This window comes from Pelodiscus sinensis, chromosome 17 (assembly GCF_049634645.1).
Source record: "Pelodiscus sinensis isolate JC-2024 chromosome 17, ASM4963464v1, whole genome shotgun sequence".
Taxonomy (NCBI): Eukaryota; Metazoa; Chordata; order Testudines; family Trionychidae; genus Pelodiscus; species Pelodiscus sinensis.
Window position 1 is genome coordinate 23,990,933 of NC_134727.1, and position 13,114 is coordinate 24,004,046.

Here is a 13,114-nt window from a genome sequence, read left to right on the forward strand (position 1 = left end):
GGCTTGTCAGACACCTGTTTTCTGCTTGTTGTACATATAATCCGAGCCCCTTAAAAGTAGGTCATTATTATATAGAAATGGATTTTTTTGTTTCTGTTTGTAAAAGATCAGGTTCAGTGCCAGTAAGTAATCAAAACATCCAGAAGGGGGCAGTGCTGAGGCAGAGCTGAGGTCTGGAAGAAGCAGCTTATTTTCGGTATTGTCGTATTTACCCTCTCAATAAGAAAAAGGTCTCGGGACTTAGTCCAGAAGAGGGTGCTGCCTACCTCCAAGATGCAACATCAGGACCAAGTTTATACTGTAAAGTTTAACACCTGCATTGAGGCTGCTGACTTCCTTCTCTGCACCCTCTTTATTCATCAGAGTTCCAAAAGGAAACACATCCCTCTCCCATGCAAACAGGAAATCCACTAAGCAAATCTGATCAAAGGAAGCAAAACAGCCAGAAATACATTCCAATATGATTTAGATAACAAGAAGCAGGCAAACTGGACTGGAAAGGGAAACCAAACATCCATCCATTCATCTTTGCTGTAGCATCATAAAGCTCTGATGCCAACAGGTACAAACCAAAAACAAGAGGACATGTGCCTGCATCCAAATTGCAAATGGAATAAGAAAGGGAGCTTGAAGGAAAACTGGAAATAGAGAATGAAGTATGAACAGATGTTTTAGCTGTAAAGCCTTCACTGGGAGAGATCAATGGGATGTGTGGAAGAATGGGCAATGGGGGAGGAGGAGATGAGTATCACTTGGCACTGAAAGGGAGACAATAAAGAATACTTCAGGGGACAGGAAATGAGATGTGTCAATACAATGGTGTAGTCATAAGCATTCTGTAGAGGAGTTTGACATTTTGCTGAACTACACGTTCATCCAACCCCTTCCCCACTGGCTGATCACAACCCCATAGCTGGGTATGTTTCACTTAATAGGCTACTTCTGTTACCAGCCATTCAGGGATTTTTGATGACGTGCATACACATTTTCTAGCTACCCAACTGAGGCATATAGTAAAACACACACACACACACCTCATTCCAGCTGTGGAATGGGGACACTGTCTTTTCCGATGATTCTCTGCTGTTCAACACCATGAATTCCTGGCTACAGCTCTCTTTACTCATAAAATTAAGGCCATCAATATCATGACAAAAGCCTAGGCTACACTTATTGGAGGCAGCTGGCCATCCTGCCCAAAGCCCACCCCTAAGCCAGAAGCTCTATCCAGAGAGACTGTCGGATGTTTGCTAGGGAGAATGAAGAATCGAAAGGCAAAAGGCAAGGTATGCATGTGCCGGGAAAGAGGGTGGGGGGCTCCTAAACATCTGGCAAGAATTCTTCCCACAGACTCTGAAAGCCTTTTCCTCCTCTTTAGCTCTAGAAAGCTGCCTAGCTCAACTCAGAGAGGGCACTTTCCTCTCTCCCCCAAAACAAATGAGGGCAAAAAAGCCCAAAATAAGTCAGTTGTTTAGTTTTGGGAGACAGTGGAAACCTAAGCAAAAGGAAAGTTTGGGTTGCTGTTGTTTTTCTGTGGTTGGCATTTTGGAAACCCTGCAGGAGGACACACACAGGGAGAGACCATAGGGATCCCAGTTGGTGGGACTGAGCCGGGGAGCAGAAGGTCAGTTCTAATAGCACAGTAGTTTGTGGTCAGTAAACCAGGTCACCAAGACATCTGGCTGCTGAGCATTTCCTGCAAGGATCACTATATGTTAAGCTGTTGAAAATGAATGCAAATCACTTTATGAGAGGCTAGAATTCTTGGAGTAAGGAAGATGGGCGCCAGGACTCCTTTCAGGTTCTGCTACTAACCTCCTGGGTGGCCTTTGAGAAAGTCACTTAGGGCCAAATCAACCAAAGTAAGGTGTCTTAATTCCCTCAAGGATCTGGGCCTTTGGGCCTGATTCTTAATGGTGGTCAGATTTCACAGCTCTCCTTGTCTTTAATGGGAGGCAGGGTGTTAAGTATCAGTGTTCCCTGTAAGCTGGGCACTTGTGCAGCCACTCAGAAGAGACTGCAATGCTGCCTAGCTGGTTAGCAGAGCACCCAGAACCTAAGTTTGGTGTTTCTTTGGTGGTGCATATTCGCAGTGCCAGGAACCTGGTGGCTTCATTCTTGGTTTCCCCACCTGCCCACTGGAGCAACCCCTATTTAATAACCTCACAAGTGAGTTTTGAGACTGAGTTGCATTTTTAGAAACATGTTTTGCTCCTTGGATGAAAGGTAACCAAGCCTATTCAAATGATCAACAATTGTTAATCATGACTATTGTCATGCAAAAAAGTAGGCTGGGATTTGGAGTTTTTTGCAGAGAGATAGTTTGCAGGAAAAAATTTCCATTCATTTCAAGTGGGCCGTCTATATCGGTGGAGGGCAGGGCTGGACTAAGGGGTGGGCAAGCCACGCAGCTGCCCGGGGTGCCAATCGATGGGGGGCGCCTGATGGCAGCTGTAAGGGGCGTACGGCACCCCTTATAGATGCCATCAGGCACTGTGCACCTGGCTCACGCAGTGCCCAGCTCACGCAGCGCCAGCCCCACCCATCCCCGTGGCGCCGGCCCCCCATCCCTGCTGCCCCCCCCATCCCCGTGGCGCCGGCCAACAGCGCCCTTCCCCCCACAGTCACGGGGCCCTGCACGGCCAGGCACAGCAGCCGGGCCGGGCAGCGCATGCACCGTGCGCCCCGGGGGCAGGCCTGCACATGCATCGTGCGCCACAGGGGCGGGCCCGTGCTCCCTAGGGGGGGCGGGCCCACGCATGTGCTGTGCGCCCGGGGGCGGTGCTGCGTGCTTGGGCCCAGGGCGCCAAAATGGCTCGGGCCGGCCTTGGTGGGGAGGCAGGCTCTGTATCTGGAATGAATACATACTTCTAGGAATCAACAAGACCCTTGCTGAGAAAAATGCCCAGCCTATCGCTCATACCTACAGCTCATCACCTTTCCCTTGATACCCATAAGAGCACAGCATCCCCTCTGAAAACCAGGCCCTTCAGCTGCACAGCTGCATACTTGCAGCCTGCTTCAGATTCATCCCTGGGAGCTAGTGCTGGTCAGTTCCTCTCCAAGTGAGACTCCTCCCAAGACCTGGCTTTCCAGGGTTCATTCCACTTCCATCATCACATCGCTGCATTTCTGCTCAGCCTCCCTAGAGCACTCTGCACGTAGTTTCCCTCCATTGTGAAAGGGACGCATCAGGCTTTCCATTACCTTGAAAGGACCCTGTAAAAGAGCTATGTGCGCACCAGATCATCCTGCTGCTGGTAAGGAGTTCACAGCTCTCTTGTTTGATACTGTGCCTCAAACGCCCATGCTTTTCTAAAATATTTACATTCAAGAACATTTGATATCCGGTAGTCAAAAATCCAGCCGGAGCATCTCAGAACAGTGGCTAAAGAAAGGCTGATTGCAGGGGGTCTGCTTCCCTGCCCTAGCTCTATCCATCTACCTCAGCATGATCAACACACCCCGGGAAGTTTTGGGATCTGTGTGCACTGGAATGGGTTTAAGAACAGCAAATACATGTCCCAGGATTTGAAGCCAGGACTCCTGACACAAGAGGCCAGTAAGCTGGACAACTGTAGGAGCAAGCTGTTGGGCTAAATGCAGAGATGTTAGCGTGAGCTACATATCAGCAGGAGGAGGGCATGAGGGAGTCTAATTTACAAGCTGAAGGTCATGATGAGGAGGGCGTTAGAGGCTGTGTTGCCTCTGTTAACTTATCTCTTAATATACCCTCTTCAGGCTCCAGGACACCTAAGTTAGGACTTCCTTAGACAACCCCACCCCAGCTGTAGACACACACATGCACCACAATAGCACATTCCGTCTGATATCATGGGACTGGACATTCCAGATGCAAATTCCCTCTGTGTGGAGCTCACAAAAATAAAATATTAAACTAAGTACACCAAAGACTGTGGGGCTACGTCTACACTGGCCCCTTCTTCAGAAGGGGCATGCTAATTTTGAACTTGGGAATAGGGAAATCCACGGGGGATTTAAATATCCCCCGCGGGATTTAAATAAACATGGCCACCGCTTTTTTTCCGGCTTGGGGAAAAGCCGGAAAAAAGCATCTAGACTGGCGCGATCCTCCGGAATAAAGCCCTTTTCCGGAGGATCTCTTATTCCTACTTCAAAGTAGGAATAAGAGCCCTTTTCCGGAGGATCGCGCCAGTCTAGACGCTTTTTTCCGGCTTTTCCCCAAGCCGGAAAAAAAGCGGCGGCCATGTTTATTTAAATCCCGCGGGGGATATTTAAATCCCCTGCGGATTTCCCTATTCCCAAGTTCAAAATTAGCATGCCCCTTCCGAAGAAGGGGCCAGTGTAGACGTAGCCCGGTGGTTTTGTGTCTTTGCTCGCTCTAGAAGTTTGTCTCCACCGTACTATTTCTAAGCACATGCACACATTTGTTCTGGCTAGCGGGGATATCTTTGGCAACTCTGCCGGCCACTTCATGTTCAGATGTGCATCCCAGTTCCTGGCTTTAAGTCCCAAAAGAGGAAGAAAGGAAGGAGGAGTCTGCTAATAGCCATTACACTCCTCCAAAAACACTCAGCGCTCAACATCAGGAAGCAAAGGCTTAAATGTCACTATAATCCCAATGGAAAGAGATGGTCCCTTTTAATGGGTTTACCTGCTTAATGCTCCATGACTACTTCTGGCTCTCACTGGTTTTCATTTTTTTGCTAACACTGGTTGTTGCAGGAAATTCTGCTTCCTACATTAGGTGCTTGTCTGCAACGAAACATACAAATAGGTTTGTCACATTGAATTCCCAGACTTTACGTGGTGGAATTTCCAGGATATGAATCTTCTGTCATTCACGTCCTTCATCTCCATGTGAATGCAGTTGTATTGTTACCCAAGGAGCAAAAAGCCTTCCTGTTCCTCCCCATATATCATCCCTCGCCCCTTCCTAGGGTCCCTCTGTTGTTGTCAACATAAAACAATGTAGTGAAACTGAATCCTGTTTCTTGCACTCAGGTGGCTTCTTCTTACTGCTCTTCAAGGGCCTGATCCAAAGTCTGCTGATGTCAGTAGCCTCCCATTGCCTTCAATGCTTGGGATCAGGATGTGAGCAGTGTTTTCTGCAAGTTGAATGCTTATGCGGACACCCACGAGAGTCAGGTGCCAACCCGTTGATTAACAGAGCATCAACAGCACCCACAGCTGGCAGTATGTGTTTCTACTGGTTGTGTATATCCACTTGTGTCTCAGTGCACATAGCACAATTTATTCCGCACATGGATAAAAAATTTGAGAGAACATTGGATGTGAATGAGCAAGTTGCATCAGGGTAATAGGGCCTCTAGATGAATGCTGAATATGATTAGAAAAAGCTTGTGACTCTCTGCTCCAAATAAGTGATTTACTTGCACAAATTTACATTCCAGGAATAAGAAACGTGCGTTTCCTTGAACTCTGGGGAATAGAGAAGGCAGGCAGACAGGGGGAATCAAACATCCACAGATCCCAAAAAAACCAAACCAAATCCAACCCTCTGAATTGTAACTCATAAATAAAACTGAATGTTAGATTCAAAGCAAATTAGCAAACACTGAACTAAGGCAGGAAAAGGAGCTCTGTTAAATCACTCTGAGCCAGAACACCGCTCTCAGCCAGGACTCTGGCTCCCAGTGGAAGCTGTCAGGATTCAGCACCACTTTTCTTCCAGGTTTTGCTTAGGAAGCAGTACTCCCACACCACAGCGTTTTATATTTCAGACGTATCCTTGGCCTCTCGGGTACCCCAGCAATAGGCTTCTCCTCCAATCTTCCCTTCCTAAACCACTTGAATCTCATTTATCCTGCAGCTGATTTTCTTTTTCCCTGAGACGCTAACAATTTCTGTGGATCCATCTGGATGTTATTACAAAAATGTCTTGGGTCCACTGAGGCTGTTGGCAGCAGGCTCCTGCTTTGCTTCCTCTGTCCTCGATGCCTGAGGCTGAGAAGTTGACTTTCACAAGGGGTTTGCAACAGAGGCTTAGGAAAAAGAAACAGTCTGTATTTTTCAGGTGTTGAGGCCTCATGGGTTGTGTTCCAGGTCCATTCCAAACTCCCATCTGGCTGTGCTGGGCCTGCGTTCACTCAGGGCATTCTACATGGCAGCTGGGAGCAACCTGTCCACCCCAGTTAGACAGTCTTGCCCCAGCAGGGCTTCAGCTAACACACTAAAAATGGCCACATGGATGTTGCAGCTCAAGCTATCAAGTCCACCTAACCCCCAAGACTTCAGAGCCCAATCTACAATGTCCTCACTTCTGTTCTTAGCACACTGTTGGAAGCCCCGATAACACGAGTCTCTCTTCCAAAGCTGGGAGGCTCACTTCCCGCTGCAGTGTAAACATAATCAAAAGGGCCCAGGATAGATCCTAGGCATGAGTTTAAACCCCACTCAGGGGGCAAACATCTGCCCTTATGTGAATGTTACCACTACAGGAGAACTATTCATCATCCTTGATGGGCAACTGAGCTACAGCATCACATCCATTAATTGTTATGAATAAATAATAATAGTTCTTTGCCCTGCCCATCCTCCAAGGAGACCAGAATTTTACCAGTGTGACCCTTATCCATGGATGGGACCCCCATGCAGTAGGGAAACATTTTATTTTATTTAATGAAGTTAATTAAAAAGTGTGTGCCTCAGTTTCCCCAATTCTAAAAAAGACATTGGACAAGCCCTTTATGCCATGTAGTAAAAGGATAGCAGAATTAGAACTCAGTGTGCTGTTGCACTCCATATTCTTTATGAAAATATGCTTAGGCTATAAATATGGCATAACTAAGATATGCTTTATGCAAGATAGTTCATATAAGGTATCACTGCAAAGGTATCACTTACTGATTATGATTATCCTGTTTGTACGGTGACAGGGTCAGGATAGAGAGATAGATTAGAAGGGGAGAGGCAGCTCTACAAAGTAGAAAACCCTCTCCTGACTAGCCAGAGCCTACTTTAGGGCAGCCAGGAGCAGATGACCTGGAATTATTAAGAGAACAGTGGAGACAGGGCTGCTATAAATCAATTAAGGGCCAGCTGATTTCATTTCAGGCTGCCACGGGGCCTTTTTTTAAAAAGCCTTGTGGAAAAGGAGTCTGGAGGGAGGTGGAGAGGAGTTATAGCTGATAAGGAAAGTATCAAAGAAGCTGATAAATAAAAAGTCAGCATATCCATAGACAGTGGGGAAGGTGAAGAGATTTGACAGGGAGTGTTTGTACTCCCTTCCCCACATATCCAGAGAGTCCAGCTGATAGCTGGGGAGGACTGGTTACCCAGATCAGGCTGACCAGGGGCATCTACCCCAACGCCGTTTTTAGACAGAGGATAGAAGCCCAAACCCCAGCAAGGGCAAGTGGGACCTGTGCTGCAGTACAGAGGTGGCAAGATTGTGGACTGAACAGGAGTCTGGGACCCAGGAGTGGGACTGACCTTGCCACAGTATGCATGTATCATTTTGGTATCTGAAGTTAGGAATATTGACTAACGTATCTGTATTTCAACTACGCTACTTTGAGTGATGTCCATAAGGGCTAACTGCATAGAAGCTCTGGGGATGGAGCATCCACAGGGAAAAACTGGTGGGTGCTGAGCATCCACTGGCAACCCCCTTACCGGCTGTCTTCTGCCACCCCAATGCTTCCTATCCATAGGCAGGCCCCACAGATCAGCACTTCTTCCTCCCTCCCATGCCTCCAGTATGCCATAATCAACTGTTTTGTGGCATTCAGGACTGGGAGTGGGGGGAGGGAAGAAGTGAGGACATGGCACACTCAGGGGAGGGGGCAGAATGGGCAGGAAGAGGTGGGATGGGGCCTTGGGGAAAGGGGCAGGGCCTGGGGCAAAGCCAGGGGTTGAGCACCCGCAATGCCCTGGGCACTTTTCAAAGTTGGTGCCTAATACAGCCTAAAACATGCCACTGAACACTTAATAGATGTTGCCTTCTGCACAAGAGTTGCTATGCAGATGAGTAAATACTCTTACTTTCAACTTTACTTCTTATCCCCAACACAAAGCAAAGACAGTGTACTGCAGCAGATAGGGTGAGAACTTCACTAGGTTGAGGTGAATCCATCTCCCCATAGCCTGAGGTAATCTATTGGGTCAGCCACACAGTTGTGGCTTTATAACAGAACATATCCCAGAGTTGTTGCCTAGCTACTGAAGTCTGGCCACTGCTTACTCTGCCCCCTCAGGATCTGATCCAGCAAAACCCTGAAGCACAGGCTTAACTTTAAGCCTGCAAAGAATCCTCTTCAAGTCAAGGACTACTCACCTGCTTAAGGGCACTGCTGGATCAAATTCTCTTGATTTCACAGCCTCCATTCCTTCCTCTTCTCAGTCAAAGGACAGAAAACAGCTCTGCCAACAGGATGATCTCAACTTTCTAGCACATACAAGAGAAAGAGCAAGGGTTATGTCCACACTAGAAATGCTATAGCAGCTCTGTCACTGTTGTGTAGACACTTCTTATAGTAACAAAAGAGGTTCTTCCAGACTATTACTGTGGTAACTTATTCAACAGGAGAATCTACATTGGGAGTTAGGTTAGCATGGCTGTCACTCAGGGCCCAGGGTATAGATTTTTCCAGACTCCTGACCAACATAGATATGTCAACCTACATTTTACAGTGTATATCGGGGTTTTACCAGAGAAAAGCGCCAGTCTAGACGGGATCCTGTGGAAAATAAACCCTTTTCCGGAAGATCCCTTATTCCTACTTTCAAGGGATCTTCCGGAAAAGGGCTTATTTTCTGCAAGATCCCGTCTAGACTGGCACTTTTCTCCGCCAAAACCCCGAGCCGGAAAAAAGCGGCAACCATGTTCATGCAAATGCTGCGGGGGATATTTAAATCCCCCGCGGCATTTGCAATTCCAACTGGTCTCATTAGCATCCCTTTTCCGGAAAAGGGTGCCAATGTAGACACAGCCTTAAAGTCTTCTAGGTAAAATGCTAAAAAGTTTTAAAAAATATTGCAGGGAGAACTAATCATGTCTCACAAAATGATCATTCCTTCTAGAGAAAACTATTGCATTTAACGAGGATAAAGCTGATCATAGTAAGACAAAATAATACCCGAGTATGTACTTTTAATGCTTTCCATGCTGGCTGCCACTCTAAATATTTTCTTATAGTGACAAATACATGACAAGAAAGCAAACTTCACAAGGTTAAAGCCTCCAGCCGCCAACGGATGGACCACAGATAATCCAGGTTATAGGTTTCTAAGGCTATTGCGTGTGTCCATGAGTGAGGCTTTGTCTACACTTCCCAATTTAAAGTGTGGCTGCGGCAGTGCTTTAAATTGAAAAAGTGGCCATGACATGAACGCTGGGAGTGATCTCCCAGTGCTCTAGAGGGCAGTTCCCAGTGATGTAGCCTGGTTCACACTGTGCCGCACCTTGTGCATGCGGGGGAGGGGTGTATTTTCACACCTCTGAGCCAGAAAGTTATAGTGCTGCAAAGTGCCACGGTAGACTTGGCCTCAATATGTATGTGAAGAGACACCACATGCTGAGCCCAGACAAAATGGATGGCTATCCCACTGTTTCATCTTTATTGTACCCACCTTGAAATATCAGAGGAAATTACACTTTTGGGGATGACAAGTGTGAAGACTCTTACAGCAGATTTCAACTAATTAAACTTTCTCCACCAGCAGCCTCACATCTCACTCCTTTCCTTCTGAACTCATTTAATTCAATCCTTTCCCCCTTTTCTTACCAAACAGTGATTTTCAATAGTCACAGTTTGCCTGTATGGAAATACGATTCCCCTGAGCCTTAACTGAGAGCATCTGTGAATTTGGGTATGTTTTTATTTATCCATTATATCTACATCCTGAATGAGGCTATAAAGCACACTTACCCTTTACAACTTAACTTAGTGCCAAATTAGTCTGAGCTTATGGTCTGTGTTTATGTTAGTGTGCGGCATTTGCTGTGGGTTTTTTAAATGTCTTTGCCTGTGGTAACTGGTGATATTAAATCAGGGTAATAAAAAGGTAACGAATAAGAAGGATATAGTAACTGTGTGGTACAAACACACTACGAAGACTGTGATATCTTCCGGGGGCCCAGTTTGCATTTGAAGTGACTTGTGGTATTTTCAAGTAACAGGGCTATTTGTGCTTATTGTGACTATGCCAAATTCCTCTTCATGAAAATTTTGTACATCATATATACAGACCTACATGCATATATTTTACACGTGTCTATAAACAGATCTAGATCTAGTTAGACACCCACACTCTATATTTATGTTTTGCAAATATATATCCACTGTACTGGATCCTTTTGGGAAACTACCATAATATCAGAAAGCGCTAAATAAACATAGCCTTGGCCATTTGCATTAAGTATTTGCATTGGAGATGAAAAAGTATGCCACACCTCAAAATGCTTGCAGTGATCAGAGATCACTAAGCTGCTAAAACAGGTATTCCTGAAATCTGTATAATTTAAGTCTAAGAGGTTAACAATAACAGCTTTGTTTTATCTTTCCTCTGTGAGGATAAAATCAGTGTTGTCAACACCATGTAAACATCTAAAGAAGCATTTCTCAAGAGAGATTAAAGGGAGATAAACTACACAAAAATGCACTGGTTAGACAGATTACCATGTCCAGATCCATGTTCTTTTGTTATTTGAAAATAATCCTTTCAAATAACTATATTAATCTCCATCTTTGCAAAGTTACTTAAAAGAATCGTTATCAAATCACAAATTCTCACTGCAAACACCAAGGCTATGTTTACACTGGTGGGTTGTTGCGCCAGAAATATGCGAAGGAGCCTATGTGTGGAATATCACCAAGCCTCATTTGCATACCTAATGAGCGGCCATTTTTGCGGAAGAGGCCCTTGCACCAGAAGGAGCGTCTACACTGACCCTTCTTGAGCAAGAAAAACCCTCTTGCGCATTGCCGCTATGATGATTATTTTCAGGAATAATGGCATTGTGCAAGAGGGTTTTTCTTGCGCAAGACGGGCAATGTAGACGCTCCTTCTGGTGCAAGAGCCTCTTCCACAAAATGGCGGCTCATTAGGTATGCAAATGAGGCTCGGCGATATTCCACGCTTAGCCTCATTTGCATATTTCTGGTGCGACAACCCGCTAGTGTAGACATAGCCCAAGTGAATGAATGTGGATCTGACAGGGCAATATAGGTTAGAAAGTACATGCCTCAAATGTGCATTTCACAGCCATGGTGAAAATGTAATGATCTACAATATTAGTGTTAGATCTTTTTGTTCTGATTAGAAATGGGTCTGAATTGGAGTCTTGGATCCAAACTCCTCACTCAAGCTTCAGAAAACAGTTTCTTTAATATTTCATAGGTCAACCCCAATTCTGACTCAAAGACATTTGGATCCAATCTTCATTCACCCAGGCACATCTATTGCTTTTGATGGAGACTCAATACATGAGAAGTGTTTACTACACAAAATGTGAAACTCCCATTCACATTAAAATATCCACACTAAAAACTGTTCATAATTTTGCTTAATAATGGACAAATCATAAGACAGAAGTCAATATCCAGAGCAAGGTAACTGAGTAAAGACCTATAATTCAAATACATTTGATAGCTTTCCTTCAGACTTTGCAGACACATTTTTCTCTGCTTCCAGAGTAAAAATGTCATTTTTCTGGCCAAACCAATTTTCCAAGCCAAAGTTACAGAGGAGGCTAACACAGAGTTTTGTGTGACACCTGGTTCCAATCTTTGTAAGAGAGACTACTGCCTGTTCATACTAACGCTCCAAAGACAGGTAAAATACAGGTGGGGACAATTCCAATTTCCTGCTCGGAATGTACTCATATTCCAGCCTTAATACAGAAGGATAAAGGAGAATAGCCTAGATTCCGGTTTTGTACAGTTGTTTTAAGAGAGCACAAGCAAATAAATCACATGCCTTGAATTTTATTAAGCTGGATAACTCAAAGACACAGCCAAACAAGGCTAGTGGGGACATTTTGAATGAGATAAAACTTTATCTCCAATATCAGGAACTGCAGAATAGTCTAACACTGACATACACACTCACGCACTGAAAGTTCATCCCGATGATGACAGAATTAAAATGCGGGTGACTCTAGGCCTCCAGTTTCTATGCAATAACAAAAATTCTGTAGCTTCATGGTTATTTACTGAGCAAAAAGGCACAAGAGGCAATGCATGTCACCAGGATTTTAGCAAACCTCAGCTGCATTGTGGGGCAGAATCCTGAAGAACAAGTGTCTTTAACTAGCTCAGAAGTCCAATACTGCCCTCTGTATAGGCTCTGCTTACAATGCCTTACAACTAGCTTGGCTCAGATGTACTTCCAGTCATTTTAATATGTGTTTCATTAAATCTATCATCCTGTTATGAAAAACAGATTGCAGCAAAGATGTAAGCGGAAAGGGGAAAGCAACCACATGAGATACACTGCTGAAACGTACGGTTGCTTCTGGGCTGGAGGGAAGAAACTGTTGCCAAGCCGCTATGGTGACAGGGGTACATTAGAAAGAAAATCTGTTTTCAGTTTGCTGATTGCTGTTGCCAAAATCATCCCCATCTCCCCTTGATCTGATTGTGTCATTCCATTAGTCAAATCCCTTCACCAGCCTCCCCTTTGCTTTTCACAAGCTCCTAATCTTCACTTTTATGGCTGAACCCCAACCCCATTTTTCACAGCTTCCTTCTAAAGCTGCCCCCAAATGCACCCGGGTCTCTCTGTCCCACTGTACTACCTTCCAGGCCACTCCTTAGACCAGGGATGGGAAAATACAGTCTGCCAGAGTTAGCCTCTGGTGGGCCCCCACACCACCATATTTACCTGCACATCTGCAGGTATGGGGGATCACAGCTCCCTTTGGCCACAGATCACTGAACCCAACTAACGGAGGCTGCCATCACCCATACCTGCAGAGGTGCAGATAATATAGTGGAAGCGACTCACTGGGGATAACCCTGCTGAACCATTGCTAGTTTATTGCCCACCTTACCTTCAACACAGGGAGCTCCAAGCTAATGCACATGAACGTTTGCATAGTTCATATTCCTCCTGAAAGTGTAAAAGGGTGGGGATCTGGCCTCCAGCCCCCTGCTTGCCTGGATCT

At 45.5% G+C, this 13,114-nt stretch overlaps 1 long non-coding RNA gene across 2 annotated transcripts in view; it reads right to left on the reverse strand.

The window, feature by feature from the left end:
- LOC102452409 (uncharacterized) overlaps positions 1-13,114 on the reverse strand; it is a 190,042-nt gene that overhangs the window by 59,049 nt on the left and 117,879 nt on the right. For both annotated transcript variants that reach the window (XR_012896346.1, XR_012896347.1), the window contains 2 exons: positions 8,282-8,392; positions 4,637-4,737 (listed from right to left, as the gene is read on the reverse strand). This is a non-coding gene — a long non-coding RNA (uncharacterized LOC102452409). The remainder of the gene's footprint in view (positions 1-4,636; positions 4,738-8,281; positions 8,393-13,114) is intronic.